This window comes from Hylobates moloch, unplaced genomic scaffold, assembly GCF_009828535.3.
Source record: "Hylobates moloch isolate HMO894 unplaced genomic scaffold, HMol_V3 SCAFFOLD_1, whole genome shotgun sequence".
In the NCBI taxonomy this organism is placed as follows: Eukaryota; Metazoa; Chordata; class Mammalia; order Primates; family Hylobatidae; genus Hylobates; species Hylobates moloch.
Genome location: NW_026652276.1, coordinates 113077368 through 113102068, shown reverse-complemented (window position 1 = coordinate 113102068; position 24701 = coordinate 113077368). Strand labels below are relative to the sequence as shown.

At 38.4% G+C, this 24701-nt stretch overlaps 1 protein-coding gene and 1 pseudogene across 1 annotated transcript in view; one reads left to right on the top strand and one right to left on the bottom strand.

Annotated features, from left to right (window-relative positions):
• Positions 1-21801, top strand: part of LOC116809398 (zinc finger protein 680-like) — a 29092-nt pseudogene extending 7291 nt beyond the window's left edge.
• The window catches only part of LOC116478801 (zinc finger protein 680), a 71013-nt gene continuing 66366 nt past the window's right edge, over positions 20055-24701 (bottom strand). The window contains exon 5 of the transcript XR_009214983.1: positions 20055-21966. The gene's annotated coding sequence lies outside the window, so the exon portion shown is untranslated. The remainder of the gene's footprint in view (positions 21967-24701) is intronic.

Here is a 24701-nt window from a genome sequence, read left to right as displayed (position 1 = left end):
CTGGCTAACTTTTTATATTTTTAGTAGAGATGGGATTTCACCACGTTGGACAGGCCGGTCTCAAACTCTTGACCTCAGGCAATCCACCCACCTTAGCATCCCAAAGTGCTAGGATTACAGGCATGAGCCACCGCGCCTGGCCAAGCCTACTATTCTTTAGTTATTGTTTCTTTCATGTTTATAATTGACACAAGTAAATGTATGTATTGAACCAATTTGTTCAGGTAAGTACAGGCTTTATAAGTCATGAGGATTTTTAAAAATATAAATGTAGCAAAAAACATGAAAGTGCTTGCTGTATAACAGATGCTCCATAATAAGCCGTAAATGTTTCTGCTGGAGTTAGTTTGTAACTTCAAGTCAGAGATGGAAAATATGAATTGTGAAGAAATAACATTAACTCTTCATGTGAAGAGAACATTTATTACAGGCTGCAAAGCTGAATTTTGCTGAATTTAAACAAATTCTGCTTCTGTTATATTCTAATTATCTTCAGTTTTGTCATTTTATTGTATTCCAACTACGTATGCATTACAGCCCTTCTCCTTTCTCTGTGTTATGATTACAGTTTACTCACTGTTGTCTTCATGCCATGTCATTTCACGTGGTACTTTGTAGGTTCTGATGAGAAAGTTGGTATTTTTTAATGCACTAAAAAATTCGTTTTAACTGGGGAGTTTATTAATATAACTTTCAGATCAGTTAATTAACATAATAGGCATACACTGTCGACAGATGAGAAGATGAAATCAGTTAGCATTGTTTTCCTATGTGTGTAAAAGGAAAATTTTATTAGTTTCTTATACAAATTGTGGCATATATAAAATTTGCTAGAAAATATATCTTAGAAATTGTTAAGAGTTAATGGTGAGTGAAGAATTTTAAATTTAATATTTTATGATACACTTATAGCACATCTTATGTTTCCATGCAGTTTTTTGTTTTTAATTTTATGTGTAAATGTGAAGTGTTGCAAAATAATAAAAGGAACTCTGTGGGTTTGAAATTTGGAATAATATTTTTTTCCATGTTGATGTTACAATTTGGAGAAATTTTTCTCTTATTCTATGTAAAATTTTTAGGGGGTGTAAAGTTCAGTCTACAGTGTTCATTCTTAGTCACCTAACTGTAGCCAACTCTCTTGTCATTTTCTCTGGAAAAATTTTGGGATCATGGCAGCTTTTGGATTAAAATATTTTCTGTTAATTTGTAAGTGAACTTGTTTACTGTGTGGGTAGTCATGGAACCATAAGCAACACCTGACCTTTTAGTGTTTTTCATATTATTACAATCTGCACCAGAAATTCCAGGTTTCCCAAGCTTTAAGTAAAAGCCCTAAAGTACATTGGCTTCTCCCATGTACTGTGCTGGGTCCAGAACATCCTGTTAAGTTATCAAAGTTCTTATGCTTATGACTGACAAATTAAGTGACAAAAACAGCACAAAAATTATATATTTTTGGTATCATTCAACAAAGTTTATGACAAAAACACAGTATTTGAAACATTGTTATCCTCTTATAATGTTTAAAAATATATTTTTAACATAACAGATAAAATGTGTATTTATTTGGTAAAACATAATTTTTCTATTTTATTTTATTTTTATTTTTCTTGAGACAGAGTCTCATTCTGTTGCCAGGCTGGAGTACAGTGGTGCGATCTCGGCTCACAGCAACCTCCACCTCCCAGGTTCAAGCAATTCTTCTGCCTCAGCCTCCCAAGTAGCTGGGACTACAGGCGTGTGCCACCACGCCCAGCTAATTTTTTTCATTTTAATAGAGATGGGGTTTCACCATGTTGGCCAGGCTGGCCTTGATCTCTAGACCTCGTGATTCACCCGCCTCAGCCTCCCAAAGTGCTGGGATTAGAGATGTGAGCCACTATGCCTGGCCAAACATGTTTTGAAGTATGTATACATTGTCAAATGCTTAATTCTTAATTGCTTTACCTCACATAGTTAACATTTTTCTAGTGAGAGAATCTTGTCTTCACATTTTTCAAAAATACATTATTATGAATTAAAGTCACCAGCCTGCAAAATAAATCTCTTAAACTCATTCCTCCTAACAAACTATAATTATGTATTCTTCAACAGATAACTTTCCAACCCCTTTTTTCTAAATATCTTAGCATCTGGTTGTCACCATGTTACTCTCTACTTCAATGAGATTAAGTTATTTAGAATCTATGTCTAAGTGAAATCGTGAGATATTTATCCTTCTGTGCCTGGCTAATTTCAGCTAATATACTGTCTGCCAGGTTTAGCCATGTGATTGAAAATAACAAAATTGTATTCTCTTAGAGCCCACGTAGCCAAAGCAAGACTAAGCAAAAAGAACAAATCTGGAGGCATCACATTACCTTACTTCAAACTATAAGGCTATTGTCTATATTGACTATAAGGCTATTGTCACCAAAACAGCATGGTGCTGATATACAAATAGGCACATAGACAATAAACATGTGTGTGTAAGTATCTTTTTTCATATAATGACTTCTTTTCCTCTGGATGGATACCTAGTAGTGGGATTGCTGGATCAAACAGTAGATCTACTTTAATTTCTTTAAAAAATTTTCACACTGTTTTTCATAGTGGTTGGGCTAGTTTACATTCACACCAAAAGTGTAAAATCATTCCTTTTTCACCACATCCCTGGCAACATGTCCTATTTTTTTGATTTTTTGATTATGGTCATTATTGCAGGAGTGAGGTGGTATCACATTGTGGTTTTGATTTGCATTTCTCTGATAATTAGGTATATTGAGCATGTTTCCATATGCCTGTTGGCCATTTGTATATCTTCTTTTGAGAATTGTCTGTTTATGTTCTTAGCCCACTTTTTCATGGAATTTTTTTTTTTTTTGCTGATTCGTATGAGTTTTCTGTAGATTCTGGATATTAGTCTTTTGTCAGATGTATAGATACTAGTCTTTTGTCAGATGTATAGATTGTGAAGATTTTCTCTCGCTCTGTGGGTTATCTGTTAACTCGGCTGATTATTTATTTTGCTTTTCAGAAGGTGTTCAGTTTAATTAAGCCCCATCTACTTATCTTTGTTTTTGTTGCATTTTCTTTTAGGTTCTTGGTCATAAAGTCTTTGAGTAAGCCAATGTCTAGACAAATTTTTTCAATGTAATCTTCTAGAATTTTTATAGTTTCACGTCTTAGATTTATGTCTTTTGTCCCTCTTGAGTTGATTTTTGTATAAGGTGAGAGATGAGTTTTCAGTTTTATTCTTCTACATGTGGCTTGCCAATTATCCCAGCATTATTTGTTGAATAGGGTGTCCTTTCCGCACTTTATGTTTTTGTTTGCTTTGTCAAAAATCAGTTTACTGTAAGTATTTGGGTTTATTTCTGAGTTCTCTATTCTGTTCTATTGGTCTGTGTGCCTATTTTTGTAACAGTACAGTGCTGTTTTGGTGACTATGGCTTTATAGTATAGTTTGCTGTCAGGCAATATGATGCCTCCAGATTGTTCTTTTTGTTCAGTCTTGCTTTCACGATGTGAGTTCCTTTTTGGTTCTTTTTTTTTTATGTGCATTATTCCAATTTTATTGTATTAAGAACAGGAAGGACTACCATTTCTTTAAATAACAAACTATACAAATAAAAAGGAGCAGAAATAATGTGGAATGTTTTTGACAAAAACAAACTTACGGATTCAATAAATAATATAAAATGCTTTTCTGCTAAAATAGAACTCTTGTTTCTTATATATATATAGTTGAGTGATCCTTATGCTATCCAGAAAAAGCCAAATCTATTATAATTAAACCTAGAAAAATACCATTTAACAATAAAACTAAAAAAATGGCCAGTGTTGAGCTTATAAACCACATATAATATATACATCATTTAATATAATCAACTAAGAAAGTAAATTTCAAGTTCTTTGTAATACAAATACACAATTGAAAATATTTCTCCATTCCCTACCCTTACATCAAAGACATCTGATATTTAGGACAAAATTAAAAATGGAAGCATAGTTACCAGTTTTCAGAGATGATTTTGAGATTGTTAGATACTGGAGAGCTAACTCTACTATACAAAGCTGAGTTATTTAACTCTAAAATGAAGGATTTTTTTCCCTATATGTGTTTGATGAAATGCATATACTCTTAACCCATTTCCTGTAGTTTGTGTTTTTAATAAAGACAATTTAAAATTTGGGAGCCTGCATTTCTCAATCAATGCTAACACAGCTAGGTCAGAAAGACAGCCCCATTGGCACAGCTGTGGGGGCCTGCAGGAGTGGTAATCTCTGTTATTCTGCTAAAATAAAATAACTATCTTAGTCTTTAAGGACAAAGAAAATATAAAGTTCATTGTGACTTGAGGAAGCCAAGGAGTATCATTTTAGAGTTCAAATTTCATTTGTTCCATAATAAACTTTGTTAAAATGTGACCTGGATTTAAAAAAAAATCATATTAACGTGAATTTAAGTAATTAATTCAAGTCTCTCCAGTAAACTTTACATAGGAGGGAAAAATCATGTTAAATCTTTAGGAAAAAATTTAAAGTGTTAATTACTTTAAAAAAATTTTTTTGTAGAGATGGGGTCTTGCTGTGTTGCCCAGGCTGGTAACTCACCATGGAAGTGAGCAGGGCAGAACGGAAGAGGCCTGTTACTCTGAGAGTTTTACCAGGACTTCAATGGATTTGTAACAGTGTCCCCAACTGACCAATGGGGCAATGCATTCACAGTGATCCAGACACTGCCTCTCCACCTCAGGGGCTGCAAAGTGCACACACACACACACACACACACACACACACACACACACACACACGGGGTGTTTTGGAGATGGCCCGGTAATGCTTTAGCTCTGGGTCCCCTGTGCCTTCATGGGAGGGTGCCAGAGGGTAGGCAGAGGCAAAAGAATTTCTTCAGAAAGTCCTGATAGGCAGCAAATGGCTTCTGAATGAGTTCAGCAGCTCCACATTCAAAAACAAAGTGACCAAGTCTTAGAATCCTTTTTGGTTCTATATGAATTTTATGATTGTTCTAGTTCTGTGAAGAATGATGTTGATATTTTCATGGGAGCTGCACTGAATTTTTATATTGCTTTTGGCAGTATAGTCATTTTCACAATATTGATTCTACCCATCCATGAGAATGGGATGTGTTGTCATTTGTTTGTGTCATCTATGATTTCTCTCAGCAGGGTTTTGTAATTTTTCTTGTAAGGTATTTCATGTTTTTGTTTAGGTATATTTCTAAGTTTTTTTTTTTTTGCAACTATTATAAAAAGTGTCGCATTCTTGATTTGATTCTCAGTTTGGTCGCTGTTGGTATATAGCAGAGCTACTAATTTGTGTACATTAATTTTGTATCCTGAAACTTCATTGAATTCATTTATCACTTCTAGAAGCTTTTTGGAAGAGTCTTTAGGGTTCTCTAGGTATCTGACCATATCATCAGCAAACAGCAACATCTTAACTTTCTCATTGCTGCTTTGGATACCTTTTATTCCTTCTTCCTGTCTGATTGCTCTGGCTAGGACTTCCAGTACTATGTTAAAGAGAAATGGTGAGAGTAGACATCCTTGTCTTGTTCCAGTTCTTGAAGAATGTTTTCAACTTTTTCTCATTCAGTATTATGTTGAGTGTGTGGTTGTCATAAATGGCTTTTATTACATTGAGGTATGTCCCTTGTATGCCAGTTTTGCTGAAGGTTTCATTATAAAATGATGCTAAATTTTGTCAAATGATTTTTCTGCATCTATTGAGATAATTATGTGATTTTTGTTTTTAATTCTGTTGATGTGGTGTATCACATTTATTGGCTTGCATATGTTAAACAATCCCTGCGTTTCTGGTATAAAACCTTCATGATTGTGGTGGATTATCTTTTTGATATTCTGTTGAATTAAGTTAGCCAATATTTTGTTAAGAATTTTTGTATCTACATTCATCAAGAATATTGGTCTGTAGTTTCCTTATTTGGTTATGTTATTTTCTGGTTTTGGTATTGGGGTGATATTGGCTTCATAGAATGACTTAGAAAATTCCCTCTTTCTGTATCTTGTGAAATATTGTCAATAGAATTGATATCAATTCTTCTTTGAATGTCTGGTAGAATTCAGCTGTGAATTCATCTGGTTCTGTCCTTTTTTGTTGTTGGTAATTGTTTAATTACCATCAATCTTGTTGCTTGTTATTGGTCTCTTCAGGGTTTCTAATTCTTCCTGATTAAATCTAGGAGGGTTGTATTTTTCCAGGCATTTATCCATTTCCCCTAGATTTTCTAGTTTATGTATGTAAAGGTGTTCATAGTAGCCTTTAATAATCTTTTGCATTTTTGTGGTGTCAGTTGTAATATCTCCTTTTTCATTTCTGATTGCACTTATTTGGATTTTTATCTCTTCTTGGTTAATCTTGCTAATGTTCTATTAATTTTACTTATCTTTTCAAAGAACCAGCTTTTTGTTTCATTTATCTTTTTTTTTTTTTTTTCAAGACAGAGTCTCGCTCTGTCACCTAGGCTGGAGTGCAATGGCACGATCTCTTCCCACCGCAAGCTCTGCCTCCCAGGTTCACGCCATTCTTCTGCCTCAGCCTCCCAAGTAGCCGGGACCACAGGCGCCCAACACCATGCCCGGCTACTTTTTTTTTTTTTTTGTATTTTTAGTAGAGACATGGTTTCATCGTATTAGCCAGGATGGTCTCGATCTCCTGACCTCATGATCCGCCTGCCTCTGCCTCCCAAAGTGCCGGGATTACAGGCATGAGCCACCGCGCCCGGCCTTCATTTATCTTTTGATTTTTTTTTTTTTCAGTTTTATTTAGTTCTGCCCTGATTGTGGTTATTTTCTTTCTTTTGTTGGGTTTGGGTTTGGTTCGTTCTTGTTTCTCTGGTTTCTTGAGATGTGACCTTAGATTGTCTATTTAGTATCCAGTTTCTTCAATAGCCTGACAGGCCGAAAAATCCTCTAAGTTGTTTCTTACTGATGGACATTGGGAAAACTAAAATTCCTCTCACTCTGTCAGGTTAATAATCAGTCCTTTGACGAGATTATATGCCCCAAATATTTAACTTGCCATAAGCATAGCTAAAGTTTGTCTCAGGCACTTTGTGTCCCTTGGTGGCTAACTCTTTGAGTAAATATAGGCTATCTTCCTGGGAGAAAGATAGTGTGTCTGAACAAAGGAGAAGGTCATCTACTGAATGAGTGTTGAGCCCTGGGTCTTTCCAAGTAAAGGCAAACAAATACTGGCTGTCTGGATCTACAGGAATACTAAAAAAGGCACTACAGCGATCCACACTGAGAAACACTGGCTGGTAGTGGGTATAACTGATAGAAAGGTATGTGGTCGGAGACTATTGGGTGCCTGGGTAATTCAACATTGTTTATTGACCTCTAGTCCTGCACAAATCTCCATCCTCTCCCACTTGTTTTTTTTTTTTTTTTATTGGGAATATAGGGTTGTTGCAGGGGCTTGTGCAGGGAATAATGAGCCCCTATTTCAGGTAATTGTGTATTATAGGGGCATATCCATCTATGGCTTCTTTTCATAGAGGATACTGTTTAAGGTTGGGTAGGGGTTTTGGGGGATTTATCTCTACCTTTATTGTAGTGGCTGAGAATACTTTCTTCTTTATCTGTATTTGACTGAGACCATAAGTGGGAGGGGACATCCTTGAGCAAGTATTCCACTTCTGGGGTTAACAGAAAAATTAGAGAAGCTAAAAGGAGTTTCATTGTCTCCTGCTCTTTATTCCAATATTTTCTCTTCTCCCTTAATATTTTCTCCTCTGTCTCCATTTTATTTGCCTGGTCACAAGATGATGTTTTAACATCACTAGTACTCAATTGTGGTACATTGTCAGGACATTTTTTAATTTGATATTTTTCATCCCCTGGCTCCAATTATAACAAAAGCTTACCTTTTGATGAAAAAGAGATATAGGCATCGTGGGTGTTGAGAAGATCATAGCCCAAAAGATTGACAGAGGCTGCAGGGCATATAAGAAACATATGGGACCTACTGAGCATGTCACACTTAGAGACTGCTGTAAGGAATCTGAACCCCATGAAATGGTAAGGTATAGGTTTTGACTTAAAACATAAGATCCTTTTATTAGACATACCTACCATGTTAATTCTTTCATTGTCCAAGGAATGGGGTTTTTAAATAAGGTGGGATTTATCAGAGATATAGTCATGCCAGTGGCAATTAAGGCAGTCGTGTCAAAAGCCTGTGAACCGGAACAACTTCATCTTAAATAGGAGCTGGGTAAAATGAGGCTGAAACCTACTGGGCTGCATTTCCAGATGGTTAAGGCATTCTAAGTCACAGGATGAGATAGGAGGTCACCACAAAATACAGGTCATATATACCTTGCTGGTAAAACAGATTGCAGTAAAGGAGCAAGCCACAATTCATCAAAACCAAAATAGCGACAAGAGTGACCTCTGGTCCTCACTGCTACACTCCCACCAGTGCCATGACAGCTTACAAATGCCATGGCAACATCAGGAAGTTACCCTATATGGTCTAAAAAGGGGAGGCATGAATAATCCACCCCTTGTTTAGCATATCATCAAGAAATAACCATAAAAATGGACAACCAGCAGCCCTCAAGGCTGCTCTATGCAGTAGCCATTCTTTTATTCCTTTACTTTCTTAATAAACTTGTTTTCACTTTGCACTGTGGACTGTCCCTGAATTCTTTATTGTGCAAGATCCAAGAATTCTCTCTTGGGATCTGGATTGGGACTTTTATCCTGTAACATATTTCTGGTGACCACAGAACGGACTATAGTGCAGAAACCCTGACCCAATGGCTACCTTTGGGTAAGTGTTGGGGTCCTGTAACATCTTTCTGGCAAACCTGGAAGGGACAATACTGAAGAAACCAAAGGGTTGGGAAGGAAATAGACTGCAGCACTGATTGGATGACTTTGGGTTACCTGCATAAAGAATGGGATTGGGTTAGAGGCCCAACTTAGGGGAGTTAGAGTCTCCCCTAATACACAGTGGGTTAGAGGACCCTCTTAATAAAAGGCAAGGACGCTTGACTGACCTCAGGTTAGAGGCCTGACTTAGGAGGGTTAGAGTCCCTTCTAAGATTTAGGGAGTTAGAGGTCCCTTTCAGTGAAGTTCCTCTCAGGTAAGAACAGGTTTGGCAACTGCTGTTCTCTTTGGATTAAACTTTCTTGCAGTCTTTGCTGATGGCTGTGGGTGATGGGATTAGGCATGTACAGGATTGTGGGACATAGGGAGCTTTTTTGTCCCTAAAAGGGGAAACTTGAGAGCTGATGGGACTGCTGGAAAACATCCCCTTGCTACCAACAAGCGGCTGCCTGAACTTTTCATTGTTGACCCACGAGTGGGTCTTTTCTCTGGCCTCCCTAAGCTCTTCACCTTCCCCACCCTGCCACAGGCAATACTTTCCTTCTCTACTTTTCCTTTTTTATATTTTCTGTTACTCAGGGCAGCCTTCTTGCCCAGAGACCACGTGTTGAAACTCCAAGTTGGAGGTTGAATTAAAGATGATGAGGCCCATCTGGAGGCAAATTTAAGCCTTGTCAGTTGATATTGGGCACTAAGCAGAGTAGCTAATGTCTATGTTTTATCACACGTATTTTGCTCTGGCCAGAATGAAAAAAATAATTTGCCTTTATGATGCGGCTTGGCCCCCAGGGCAATGGTGCCACAAGCCTGATCACTGGGGCCACTCAGGGTAAAGGAACCCAGAAGCCTGGCATGCCGTCAAAAGGGTAAAAATTTCTTACCAGTCAGATTTCTGGCTTCTCTCTGTGCAGATGGTTGAATGAATGGTTAAAAATAAAAATTAAAAATAAGTGTGGCCAGGTGCAGTGCCTCATGCCTGTAATCCCAGCATTTAGGGAGGTTAAGGCCAGAGGATCACCTGAGGTTGGGAGTTCAAGACAAGCCTGATCAACATGGAGAAACCCCGTCTCTACTAAAAATACAAAATTAGCCAGGCGTGGTGGTGCATGCCTGTAATCCCAGCTACTCGGGAGGCTGAGGCAGGAGAATCGCTTGAACCCAGAGGCAGAGGTTGCAGTGAGCCGAGATTGCGCCATTGCACTCCAGCCTGGGCAACAAGAGCAAAACTCCGTCTCAAAAAAATAAATAAATAAGTGTTTATCTTCTCTGTAAAGCTTTGACTAATGTAAAAAAGAATTCTAAGGGTAGTCTTAAGCTGGTGTATTTTGTGCTACAAATTCATTTTTCTGTGTCAACGGATACTTCAGTATAAAACAGGCTTAGAACACCTGGAAGCTGCCTTTTTTTTTTTTTTTTTTGAGATGGAGTCTCACTCTGTCTCCTAGGCTGGAGTGCAGTGGCGCGATCTCAGCTCACTGCAACCTCCGCCTCCCGGGTTCAAGCAATTCTCCTGCCTCAGCCTCCTGAGTAGCTGGGATTACAGGCGCCCGCCACTATGCCCAGCTAATTTTTTTTTTAGTAGAAATGGAGTTTCACCAACTTGGCCAGGCTGGTCTTGAACTTCTGACCTCGTGATCCACCTGCCTCGGCCTTTCAAAGTCTGTGAGCCACCACACCTGGACTGTAAGCCACTTCTCAAGACATCCCAGCAAGCTGGTCAGTAACAAACTTGGCGGCAGGTCCCTGAAACAAACAAAAAACTGGATGAAGTCTCCAAGTTGTTTTATGTCCTTGGGAGCTTGACCTTTTAATCACATGGTGGTACTTTCTCTTGATCTCAACCTTCCAGGGAACAGGAATTTTAGGATTCATGTCATAGTTAGCTCTAAAAATCATATTAAATAGTTAAAAAGCCTTTGCAAGCTCAAAATTAACTACTCTAGGCTCCTAGGAAAGGAAGCAAAGACTGCCTTATGCTGTAGCTCAGTGGCTAAGGTTTTCGCACTTTCACAGTGGCGGTCCAGGTTTGATTCCCCACTTACACAGTAAGTCGTTTTTGGTTTAATATCTGCGTGACCTTGTCTATTCTCTTCTTCTCTGCAGACTGTCTTAAATTTTTCTTTCTCTAAGCACCTGGGCAGTTATCTTTGGTAAAGTTTAAAAAGCCAGAAATATCAGCCATTTGTCATAAAAAATTCTAAAAGGACTTTATTAAAGAGTGCTATGATTAAAATCAGTTTAATTAAAAGTGAATGTTCAAGCTTTAACAGCCTGGACTCCTTGGGAAAAACAGGAGGCACCAGAGACCCCTTTCCTGACCCTGTTCTTCCAAGGGCTCCACCCTAAAGTCCAATTAAGACTTAAAAACTGGCAAATGAAAAATCTTACAACTACTGTAGTAATCTTCTTCTGTCTTTCAGTGTAGCTATATATGTGTTGTGTATAATGTTTATATAAAAGGCCTCTAATTAATTGGTTGAAACAAAAATAAGTGCTTAAATGCAATATTATAAAAGCAAAATAAAAACTGTAATGTCTTTTAGTTCATGTAACTTTAGTAATCTTTGGGAAATAAAAATTTCCCAAATTTTTGTTTATGTTGTTGTTGTTGTTTGTTTGAGACAGAGTTTCATTCTTGTTGCCCAGGCTGGAGTGCAATGGAGTGATCTCCACTCACTGCAACCTACACCTCCCTGGTTCAAGCAATTCTCCTGCCTCAGCCTCCTGAGTAGCTGGGACTACAGCATGCACCACCACGCCCAGCTGATTTTTGGGATTTTAGTAGAGACAGAGTTTCACCATGTTGGCCAGGCTGGTCTCAAACTCCTGACCTCAGGTGATCCACCCACCTCGGCCTCCCAAAGTGCTGGGATTACAGGCGTGAGCCACCATGCCCAGCCTCAAATTTTTTTGGGGAAAAAAATTATTGATACATAAAAATTATTGATAAGATAAAAACATTTAGTCTAAATTATGCTGGTCAGATATTAAGTTTGTTAAATGCTTTAAGGTTATCAACTGCTTCTTTAACTTTTAAAAATTGTTCAATTTACTTACCCTAAAGCCATTAGATTCTAGATAAGGCCTGGGAACATGTGGAATTACCCATTCCCCCTAGCTATACAAAGAAGATTATGAAGAAAGAGATTTTATAAGAAAGGATCTTGTATAGTAAATTCTTGTCCTAAAGTAAAATGACTGGCTGTTTAAAAGGAGGGATGTTTAAAGCAAGTCAAAAAATCCAAGAATGCCTCAAATGGTCTGTGTAACTCGTGAAAGGATTTGTGAAAGGGAATTTATGCAAAAAATGTTGTACCATTCAAAGGTTGTTAGGCCTCCTAAATGCTTCATAAAATGCCAGTATAACTCTTACTGTACAACTTGCCTGCTTAATTGAGATAAGGCCTGGGGACATGGGAGTTAGCCACGCCCCCTAACTAGGCTGGAGAGTCAGCCCTTATTTGCACTTCTGCCTGGTGTGTCCTAGGCTAGGATCCACACCCAGTGCACAATTAAAATCCCTTACTTACCAAGGTTTTCACCAAAAATAAAAGTTCCTAAGAGTTAACATTATAACATGTAATAGAAACTACTAAAGAAACAATTCTACATGCAAGGTGTTTTTGGTGAAAGATTATAAGAAGTCATGGAAATGTGGATTTTTTTCTGCCTAGATTGAAGTGTTAAAAGATTGTTTTAAGTAAGAAAAAAATCTAAAGGTTTAAACAAGTTGTGGAAGGTTTATAAAAATTAATGGTAAGAGATCCTATGTGTGGACATATTGGCTAAAGTTAAAGGTTATTATTCAGTTTTCCATAAATTAAACATTGGAATAAAAGCACAATAGGTTTTTCTTAAAGTACTGATCTGCTCTTTCACACCAATCAATGTAAAGGTTTATAAAAGGTTTATAAGAATCTTACCTTATGGTTAAACATTAAAATTGGGTAAATATGTCTATAAGGTTTTATTGGGTTTGACATTAATAGTACATTAATGTAAAGATGAAATTTGGCTTATGTGGTATAAAAATCTTACAGGAAGCATCAAATTTGAAATGGTGTTTTCCTTTTTTTGGACTATATTTGCATAAATTAGTTATTGGTATATGTTCCAAAGTTATGGGTAACTTCTATTATTCTAATATGACAGTGTATGTTATTAATAATTATAGTTATGTAAAATTTTGTGTGCCACAGAGGTAACCAAATCTCCTTATCAATTGTGGGTTTAATAGTGGCTATCCTAAAACTTTTTATTATCCATATAGATAATTGTTTAATCCTCTTTAGAAGATGGCTTATAATCAACTATAAAACTCTAGCAGGTGTTCTTAAATGCAGGTTTCTAATAACTTTGGAAATTGTAACTTTAGAATAAAGGAAACAACTTTTAGAACTCTCATTAAGAAGTGGAGTGTTCATGAATGGAATGTTCAGTTAACAGGAGTTAACTGAATTAACTGAACCAATAGAAAACTGAAGTAATCTTTTTAACTTTGATTAAAACACTTCTGATCTTTTGTTTTTCAGAGTCAAGGAAACTTTTCTTTTGAGCTAGTTACAGCTTTTAACAGTTGAGGTACTCCTATGAACAAAATTTGGAACATATTTATTTCTCTCTACCTGATTTCTTCAGAATTTAGAAACTAGTTTTGAGTGTTCTTAACTTATAGCAATATAGTTATCTGCATAAGGGCAATAAGAATCTGTTTTCTTTTACAACAGGACACAATTGGAGAAACTGGTTATTTTACCAAAGCTTTGACTGGAATGATCTGCTTTTCTTTAAGGAATCAAACTTGACTTGTAGAGCCAGTAAAAGCCCTTTGGGGAACTGGGCTCATACCTTGCCTACAACAGTCCCTGTACATAGTTTCTTATCTGTGGTAAGTAAATAATGTCACTTTCTGACAGGTCCAGAAGCCCCAAGTTATCTTGGGACCCCAAGAGGAGAAGAATTTACTCAACTCATAGTTATTGGAGGGTACAAACTGATGGCTGAGCTTGGCTTTAAAAAGTCTTATATAAGATTCCTTCTATGGAACAGAATTCCATCAAAGCCAACTTAAAAAGAGCCTGTGTGAAAAATAATTATTCTTACTGCATTTTATACAAATAATCAGGCCAAGTATAATAAAGCAAATTAGTCTTACCATGATTTGCCTTTAGTAAAAATGGGAAACTGGAGAGAGGGATATTATGTTTCAAAAACCACAGTATACTTATTAGATTCTAGTCTCGTTAGTTGTTTTTAAGTTTGTTTCTGCAATTTAGGCTAACGCTGCTTATTCCTGTGAACCAACCAGTGATCTCTTGACTGCTGCTCAGAAGAAACAAGAGGGATAGGTAATATAAAAATCTGGATCAATATTTTAATTCTGGGCACATTGCAATCAGCTAGCAACCCCATATCACCTTGGTTTCAACAGTTGCCCTGTTCATGGAAAGCCTTCTAATTTAGTTTACTTGGAATAACTTTATTTTGTCTCACTCTTGTGAAATGTATTGCTGTTATACTCTGTGTAGAAATACAGGACAAGCTTACTGAATGTTTCCTTAAACTAAACACTTCTTAATGTTCCAGATACCACCTTTTGTTGAAACTCAAGAGTTATGAAGGGACCTTACCATACTGATGCTTTCTTACTGAGCTTCTGTCTACCCTGAATGCAAGAGATCCTCATAGCTAGGCAGGAATATTATCACCCCTATTCAGCCTGAAGAAGTTACAGAAGATGGCTCTTCATCCCTCTGAAACCCTTAGGGCTAACGGTTCTCTTATAAAAGGGAGGGGGGAAATATCAGAGGTGTATGAACCAGAGCAACTCCATCTTGAATAGGAGCTGGGTAAAATGAGGGTGAAACCTACTGGGCTGTATTCCCAGATGGTTAAGGCATTCTAAGTCACAGGATGAGATAGGAGGTCACCACAAAATACAGGTCGTAAATACCTTGCTGGTAAAACAGATTGCAGTAAAGGAGCCAGCCATAATTCACCAAAACCAAAATAGCGACAAGAGTGACCTCTGGTCCTCACTGCTACACTCCCACCAGTGCCATGACAGCTTACAAATGCCATGGCAACATCAGGAAGTTACCCTATATGGTCTAAAAAGGGGAGGCATAAATAATCCGCCCCTTATTTAGCATATCTTCAAGAAATAACCATAAAAATGGACAACCAGCAGCCCTCAGGGCTGCTCTATGCAGTAGCCATTCTTTTATTCCTTTACTTTCTTAATAAACTTGCTTTCAGTTTGCATTGCAGACTCTCCCTTAATCCTTTCTTGCGTGAGATCCAAGAAACCTGTTTCAGGGCCTGGATCAGGACACCTTTCCTGTAACAGTTTTAAGCTCATGGTTTATTATTATATTAATCTCTCTCAATTTGTTCGTCAGGATAGAATATTTGGAGAGGTGAAACTTCTGTACTTCCTCAGAGCACCCGTAGTCTTCCTGAATTGCATTTTCCTGCCTTTTCTTTCATTTCAGCCCAAGAGAATCCCTTTTAAGGTGTCCTGATCCTTTACAGTAGTAACAGACTGGGAGGGAAAGAGTTCTCAGACCAAGGGAGCTTAAAATCTTTCTACGGCTGACAGGTTTGAGAACTTAATTGCTTTAGCTGTAAATGGGCACTCTTCTGTTTTTCTTTTTTTATCATAGTGTGGGATAATTGGTCAGCTAAGTTAACTAGTTTATTCTAAAACTGATTTATTTGGGTTCTGGTGGCATTGTTGGATTTTATTCCAATCCACAACCCTTTGGAACACTGAAGGAATAACATTTAACAGAGCAATCACTCATTCCCATGCATCTTTACACCTGTCTTCTGGATTTTGGGGGCTGGTTGTTGTGGCTCTATTGGACCTTCAGAGGCTAAATCAGCTATAGGGTCTGACCATTGTGCTTTTTTCCAGCCATTCTTTACTTTTAGCTTCTGAGACCAACGTGTGAACTAGCAGATACAGGTCTGAATGACCTGGGTCACAGGTTCTGATAATGAGCTCAGATTCTTGGGCACACCTGATTGGAACTTTATGGGGGTCAGAACTTCTTTTTCTTTTTTTTTTTGAGATGGAGTCTTACTCTGTAGCCCAAGCGGGAGTGCAGTGGAGCGATCTCAGCTCACTGCCACCTCCACCTCCTGGGCTCACGCGATTCTCGTGCCTCAGCCTCCTGAGCAGCTGGGACTACAGGCACATGCCACCAAGCCCAGCTAATTTTTTGTATTTTAGTAGAGATAAGATTTTACCATGTTGCCCAGGGTGGTCTCGAACTCCTGAGTTCAGATGATCCACCCACCTCAGCCTCCCAAAGTGCTGGGATTACAGGCATGAACCACCGCACCCTAGCAGGAATTTTTAAAATTATGCTTCATAATTCAGTCTTTGACCAAGGTTAGTAGACAATAACCTGGGTTCCCCTACCTGTTACTGATTGTTCCTGAAATGGGGCAATCATGAGAGAAGGTCCTCCTTTTTTACATCTTCCAGATGAGACACTGCCATTGGGGCTTTAAGGGAACTGTCAGTGGGTGAGGCCTTTTTAAAGTCAGATTCCAGACTGCCTTTTGTTGAGCGAGTGTGAAAGGGCACAAGTCTGGTCTGGGAAGTTCAGAGAGGACAGGGTAGAGTGGGGCTGTAGGTGGAGGTGAGGGTGGTGCCAAGGGGGAAGTAAGGGATTTTGACTATTTTTTGAGAGATAGAAGATTAGAGAATTCCTGATTCGTATTTCTAAGTTGCTTGTTCGCCTCCTGTAGGGAGGTGAGGCAGTCTTTGCCCCTTTTGCTGCTCTCCAAATACCACTAAAAATAACTCTCCCATTCTGGCCGCTTAGATTTGTGCCTGAAGTTTTCATCTTGGTTCACAGGTACAGTAATTTAGGCATCTCAAAAGATCCCAATTTAGGCCATTGGAATTTAGAATCTGCTTTAGTTATAGGGGTCCACTTAGTTAAATATTTGCATGACAATTTACCATAAGCATTTTGCATATACCCAGCGGAGATTCCAAGGGCAGAACCTTATTTTCTGCAGCACCCGGGGTCTTAGAGGCCTCGTTCCCCATAATTTAGAGGTCCTCTTCAGATTTGATCAAGTAGGGACGTGTGTCAAACCCAAAATGTGCTGCTTTCAGACCTAGCTTTTCAGGGCCGTTACCCCCTGAATCGATTCAGTCCACCTGTGTGGAAGCTACTTGGCACAAATGTGTCAGCGGCTCAAGGTGCGGTAGGGTTTGGCTCGTTATATGCCCCTGCTAGATGAGATTGGATTCTAAATATGTTCTTCTGAAAGGGGAAACCTATTTAGAACATCCACACGTTTTAGGGAGCATTTCTCCTAGACACCTTCACATGATTCCCAGTCATCTGAGAATGCCCCAAAAGGCTGAGGGGAGCAAGGTGCTCTATTTCTTCAGAGTGGAAGATTATAAACTCATGAGCTAGAGAGTTCAAAGTTGGTCAAATCTGATAAGGGAAAGGACCAAAACACACACACACACAACACACACACCAAAAAACAAAAACAAAAACGTTAAGCATAACTAACAATGATCACACAAAATATACAGTTTCTGAGTGCTCAAAGTGTAGGCAGGAAATTAACACCAGCTAGTTGTTAATGCTATTATGCTATTTCAGTCATTTAAAAGAATTTGCACCCAGGTGTGGTGGCTCATGCCTGTAATCTCAGCAGTTTGGGAGGCTGAGGTGGGCAGATCACGAGGTCAAGAGATTTGAGACCGTCCTGGTCAACATGGTGAAACCCCGTCTCTACTAAAAATACAAAAATTAGGCCAGGTGCAGTGGCTTACGCCTATAATCCCAGCACTTTGAGAGGCTGAGGTGGGCAGATCACGGGGTCAGGAGTTTGAGACCAGCTTGACCAACATGGTGAAACCCGTCTCTACTAAAAAAAAAAAAATACAAAAATTATCCGGGCATGGTGTTGTGCGCCTGTAATCCCAGCTACTCAGGAGGCTGAAGCAGGAGAATTGCTTGAACCTGGGAGGCGGAGGTTGCAGTGAGCCGAGATTGCACCACTGCACTCCAGCCTGGGCAACAGAGTGAGACTCCGTCTCAGAAAAAAAAAAAAAAGAAAAATTAGCCAGGCGTGGTGGCATGCGCCTGTAATTCTAGCTACTTGGGGGGTTGAGGCAGGAGAATCGCTTGAACCTGGGAGGCGGAGATTGCAGTGAGCCCAGATTGCCCCACTGCACTCAAGCCTGGGCAACAGAGTGAGACTCAGTCTCAAAAACAAGAACAACAACAACAACAACAAAAAAAAAAAAAAAGAAAGAAAGAAAAAGAAAAGAAAAAAGAGAGAAAGAGAAGAATTTGCAAGGCAGAATCCCAAACCAGTTTCTTACCTACTGACGGGGCCCATGCTGGAGATGACTCTGCCGACGCAGAAGGAAAAGAGTCTTTTTAACAGCAAATAAACCTCCGACTCCCAGCTGAAAAACGTTGGAAAATCAGGGATCCCTGGAGAAAAGAGGTCCCAGACTTCCGTAAATTGTCCTGTTGGTTCGGGCCATAAGGTGCCCAAGCCGGTACCAAGCACTGAAAGGTGAACTGCCACAAGCCAGTAGGTCACTTTCAGTCAGGATCCCTCTGTGGTTACCAGATGTCAGTTGAAGTAAACAACGAGACACATCTCAATCATTTTAGGAGATTTATTTGCCAAAGTTAAGGACACACCCAGGAGACAGGTCTATGCCTTTTTCTGAAGATGATTTTGAGGGCTCCAGATTTAAAGGGGAAAGGGTGGGATATTGAGAAGCACACAGTTTTTACATAAACAAAAGGGGGCAGAGGAAAAATATGGGGAATCTGCATTTTACATAACACAGACAAAATGGGGTAGGAAAAAAATCAGATACGCATTTGTGTCTGGCGGGCCAGGGTGACTGCACCTGTAAAGATAAGCTATCAAGTTGCATTGCCATGGTGAAGTTTTAACATCTCACCAGGAATTTTCTTGTGCGCAAAATATGGGGGAGGTGTGTAGCCTTTCATCTTGTAACCATCTTATTTAGGAACCAAAAGGGGGAGACAGATTTGTGAGACCCAGTTCCCAGCTTGACATTTTCCTTCAACTAAATGAGTTTGGGGTCCCAAAATTTAATTTCCTTTCACATTCTGTATAAAATAAGTAAAACCATGACTAAGATTATCTCAGGAGTACAAGATAAGTTGAACACTAAAATCTATACGTGTATATAAAATAGGCACAGAAAAGAGCTCCGTAAAAGCCTTTAGCAAACTAGAAATAAAAGATGTTATTTTATTTTGTAAATATACAAGGTATCTAAAATAAACTACAGCAAATGTACATAATAAACTATTAAAAGCTTGTTTTTTAATGTCATAAACATGATAATGATGCTGCTGTAAACATTTTTGTTAACTATTGCATCTATGGTTCAACAGATTAAAATGAGAAATTAATTATACAATTATACTTGCAAAGAAGAATTAGTCAATAAACTAGTACCTAAACAAGTGGTTCTCTTAGGTAGATTGGATACCTGAAAAGCAACTCACACAAAATACTTGTTCACATAGATTAAGAAATTAAAACTTTTAGGAGAAAATACAGGAAAATATTGTTATTATAACTGGGGTAAAAATTTTCTAAACATGGCACAAGATAATGCATAAAAATATTTATAAATTAGAGTATCAATTTTAAACTTTCGATTATTAATAATGTATAAAAACATGTTTTACTACAGATAATGCAAAGACAAAGCATAATTGGGAGAAAATATTTTTAAAAGACATACTACAAAAGATTGATATTTAAAAATATATATATTACAGACTGGGTGCTGTGGCTTACACCTGTAATCCCAGCACTTTGGGAAGCCGAGGCGAGTGGATCACCTGAAGTCAGGAGTTCAAGACCAGCCTGGCCAACGTGTTGAAACCCCATTTCTACTAAAAATACAAAAAAATTAGCCAGGTGTGGTGGTGCGTGCCTGTAATCCCAGCTACTTGGGAAGCTGAGGCAGGAGAATCACTTGAACCCAGGAGGCGGAGGTTGCAGTGAGCCAAGATCACACCATTGCACTCCAGCCTAGGCAACAGGAGAGAAACTTCATCTAAAAAAAAAAAAAAAATATATATATATATATATGACAGACTATGAATAAATAAAAGATTAAATATAGGAGAGATGGCAAGTCTTAGATCTTATTAGATCAATAAACTTTGAAAAATTCCAACTTCATTAGTAACTATGAAAATGCTAATTAAAACTATAAATGATACACTTTTCTAATTCACCATTTTGTCAAAAATTATGTCTAGTAATTCTAAGTTGGTAAAAATATGGAGTAATTGGAATTCACAAATATCCACTGGCAATAAGATTGATTTATAAATTGATGTATATTTACACTATGCAGCAGTGAAAATGGACAACTACAGCTATGCTAAGCAACATGAAATAATAAAAAAATTATAAATAAAAAAGCAAGTCACAGATATAAAATGGTAAAATTTATATAAACGCAAAAAACAGGCAACACTAAAGTGTATATGGTTTATAGATAAAATTGCATAAATTAAAGAATAACACAAAATTCAGATAGTGGTTACTTTGGGTAGGAGGTTAATAAGAGACTTCAAAGGTATCCACTTCTCAGGAGTGTGTGAGAGTTTCATGAAGCCAGACTGAAAGTTTTATGAGAGTAGAGACCAATACTTTTCTTTTCTTCATTTTATTTCCTAAGCCTAGCAAAAAGTATGGCACATTGTGTATGCTCAACACACATTTATTGGTTAAATGAATAAATACATGCCCTTTGTAAACTGTCAAGGTATGCAAATTAAGACTTTATTATTAGTTACTATAGCTTAGTTAATAGAATCAAATAAAAGGTAATAAACTGTAGCGTTCAGAAAGCACTATTAAAAGTTTAAGGTTAACCCAGCACTCTTGGGTAAAATAAATTAAAATTTTTCTGTAATCCTAGCACTTTGGGAGGCCAAGCTGGGCGGATCACTTGAGGCCAGGAATTTGAGACCAGCCTAAATAACATAGCAAAACCCCATCTCTACTAAAAATACAAAAATTAGCCGGGCGTGGTGGCGCATGCCCGTAATCCCAGCTACTCAGGAGGCTGAAGCCTGAGAATTGCTTGAACCCGGGAGTCGGAGGTTGCAGTGAGCTGAGATTGCGACACTGTACACCAGGCTGGGCGACAGTGTGAGATTCCGTCCCCAAATTAAAAAAACAAAAAAAGTTTTTAAAGTTGTGACCATTATGATTACATGTAAATTGCCACATGAAGATGGAACATGAAATCTGACTTCAGGTGAGCATAATTTGAAAGGAAAAGGCAAAAAAAGAAAAAAGATAAAAAGGACGAAAACTTAATTGGGTCAGATCTGCAGGTTCTACCCTGTGCTTCTTTTTGGGAAAGTTTTCTCTTCCCCTGGCACAGAGGAAGGCTGGCTGGGGGAGCCTGGGCTCCTCTGTCATCCCCGCGGTGACAGTGGCTGATGTCTGCTCAGGCATGAGGCGCGCCGCAATGCCCTGGGCCTGAGGCTGCCGGGCCCCGCCCCTCCTTCCCCAGAACTCTTCCACAATGTCTCTGTGCCGCTGTGCCTTCCTGTGCGTCCCTCTAATGAAAGGGGCCGTGGCAGCATGAAGCTGGAGGCAGGAACTGGCTCCGGCAGGCTGAGGAGGGCTCGCCCAGCTGTGGGAAATGCTCCACTTGACAACGGCTTTCTGTGCACCGATCTGGGCCTCGACCCAGGGTTAGAGCCGTGGCGTCCCTGGCCTGGGCGACCCCGGGGGCTGGCACTCCGGCTGCTGCTGCGGTTCCCGCTGTGCTTGGCTGGGCCGCGGCTGGGACTAGCGCCCACCAGAAGTGCAGGAGCCGCCCCGCAGGAGGGAGGAGGTGGTAGCCATGGTCCCTGAAAAACAGGCTCTGCTGACAAATCTCAGACGCCAGGAACAGAAGAACCGAAAGAAACTGCAAGAGTTTGAGCCAAAGGGACGGACTGTTGGAGTAGCTGAGGGTGAAGCTGCCGGAACTCCTCAAAGTGGAACAGCAAAGCCAGCACCAGAGATGGACAAGAAAAACTATCAACGAAAATTAGCAGAAATCAAAGTTAGATGCTAAAGCAGCGAAAAACCGTTCACGCCACGATGGAAACAGAGTTGATGATGGAGTCTGAGAAACGAATCTTAGGGAGAGAAAGGACAGCAGTGAACATGGTCAGGTGCTGAGGATTCTGGTCCACTGGACCCCACCATCCCTAGGATAGTAAATACCTTCCCAGTCATCACCCAACAAGTTACCACCGCAGCATTTCCTGTGTTTCAAAAAAATAAAGGTGATTCTTAACACAAGTGCAAATAAAAAGTCATTCATCATATTTTTAATCTAAACTGTCATAGTTTAGTTTACATTTTAACGTAAAACCTTTGGTTTTTTAAATTTAATTTAATTTGGGATGGAGTCGTTGCCCTATTGCCCTGGCTGGACTGCAGTGACGCGATCTCGGCTCACTGCAACCTCGCCTCTGGGGTTCAAGCGATTCTCCTGCCTCAGCCTTCCGAGTAGGTGGGATTACTGGTGCCTGCCACCACTCCCAGCTAATTTTTTTTACTTTTAGTAGACACAGCGTTTTATCATGTTGGCCAGGCTGGTCTCAAACTACTGACCTCAAGTGATCCGCCTGCCTCGGCCTTCCAAAGTGCTGGGCTTACAGGCATGAGCCACCATGGCCAAACAAACATTTGTTTTTTAAAGTGGCAGCCATAATTTTTGTCTGTCTGGATATATTTTGGACTTTTATATATTAAATATAACGTAAAATAGAAACTTTATTATGTTTTAGGTAATCTAACATTGATGTACACAAACAAACTTTACAGATTACTGTAGGATTCAGTAAACGATGTATATGACATTCATGTCTCTAGTTTTTGATGTATTAATTTTATTTTAGAAAAGATTGGCTTCTTTAAAAATATCTCCAAAAATGTAGGCTTATTTTATAAAATGCCAAAATAGTCAAAAAATGTAAAATACCATTTTGCATTTTAGAAAAAGTAAAATACTATTTTGCCATTTTATACAATAAGCCTGAATTTGCCATACTGTATGAATACTGGTACTCAATTAAAACACCAAATATTTTAATCAAAATTATTTAAACAGTATGTTTATATAATATCTCCATTTTTAACTACAGTGATAGACATAAACAAATATTTCACAAATCAAACCTATTAGTATTAGGTTTTATTTAGAAGTAATATATATAAAAGATCTGTTCAAAATGAATATTTTTCATAATAATTTGGTGTTTTCAAATATGCTGAAGTCTTATTTTGATCAGAGTAAGCCTGGGGATAGTTGACTTATTTCATTTTTTTTGTATAATGTGTTCCAAATTTTCTAGTTTAACTTAATATCGACTGATGATGGGTAAACATTTTTTTAAATATTATAGGCCTATTATATTGTCAATGTTTTTAATTTTAAAATTCTGTCTTTTAATATTGTTTCAGGGATTTAGGTCTAGTTGAATCCGCACAACCTGTTAATCATTGTCACCTGCCAGATTCCAATTCACTGTCAGTGTGCCTCTATGACTCTTCTTTCCATATTCTTTGAATTTGTATCACTTATTTTAAAGTTATATAATACAGCTCATACATTTCAAATAAAACCACCAGGTAAAATGAATTTGGGCTTAGTATAAAGGAGCTGTTACAATCTTAGTGTTACATATATAGATGGATGTGGCTCAACAATTTAAACAAAAATATTGAACTATAACATGTGTTGCCATGAGTCAGCCTCTAATGAGTTTATAGATAAATCCAGATTTCACATTTATCCAGTGTGTTCAATACCTCTAAAGGTGGTATATCAAGAATTCTTATGCTACTGTCTGAGAAAACAGATTCTGCTGTTACCTAAGAAATCAGCTGGAAGGCATTTTTATAATCTTGCACCACATAAGGAAAAACTGAAAGGTAGTACTAATAAATGCAAACTACATTACCTGGAAAATGGGAATCCAGAATGTCACTTTGAATATTTAAGTGTTGTAACTTTGGGTAAAAAATAAATATGATAAAATAAATCTTTTGGTAAGCTTTGTGTAGCTTAACATCAGCATAAAGTAGAAAAAAAATCTTAACAATAGCCTACACTAAAAAACAAAACAAAACTAACATCCAATTCATATATATTGATCTTTGCATTGGGAGAGTCTAAAGCAGAACATTTGATGGACTTGATACAGTTATTTTTACCATATGGGCATACTGATAAAATCATCTATATTTAATTTGAATAAAACATGTTGGCAGGGCACAGTGGCTCACGCCTCTAATCCCAGCACTTTGGGAGGCCGAGGTGGGCGGATCACCTGAGGTGAGGAGTTCAAGAACGGCCTGGCTAACATGGTGAAAACCCGTCTCTACTAAAAAAAAAATACAAAAATTAACCAGGCATGGTGGTGCACGCCTGTAATCCCAGCTAGTCTACTCAGGAGACTGAAGCAGGAGAATTGCTGGAACCCGGGAGGCAAAGGCTGCAGTGAGCCGAGATCATGCCAATGCACTCCAGCGTGGGCGACAGAGCAAGACTCCACCTCAAAAAAACAAAAACAAAAACATGTATGCATCTTAAAAATTCTACTTTGTACTATGAGTAATAAATGTCAAGCCTTTATCCTCAAGAGGATCCTGATTCTCAACCCAACATATATGGCAACCCATTCCTCTGCTTTCTCCAAACTGAGGTCTCATTAAGGCTCAAATATGGAGTGAGAGAAACACAACAACAGAGCACGTGA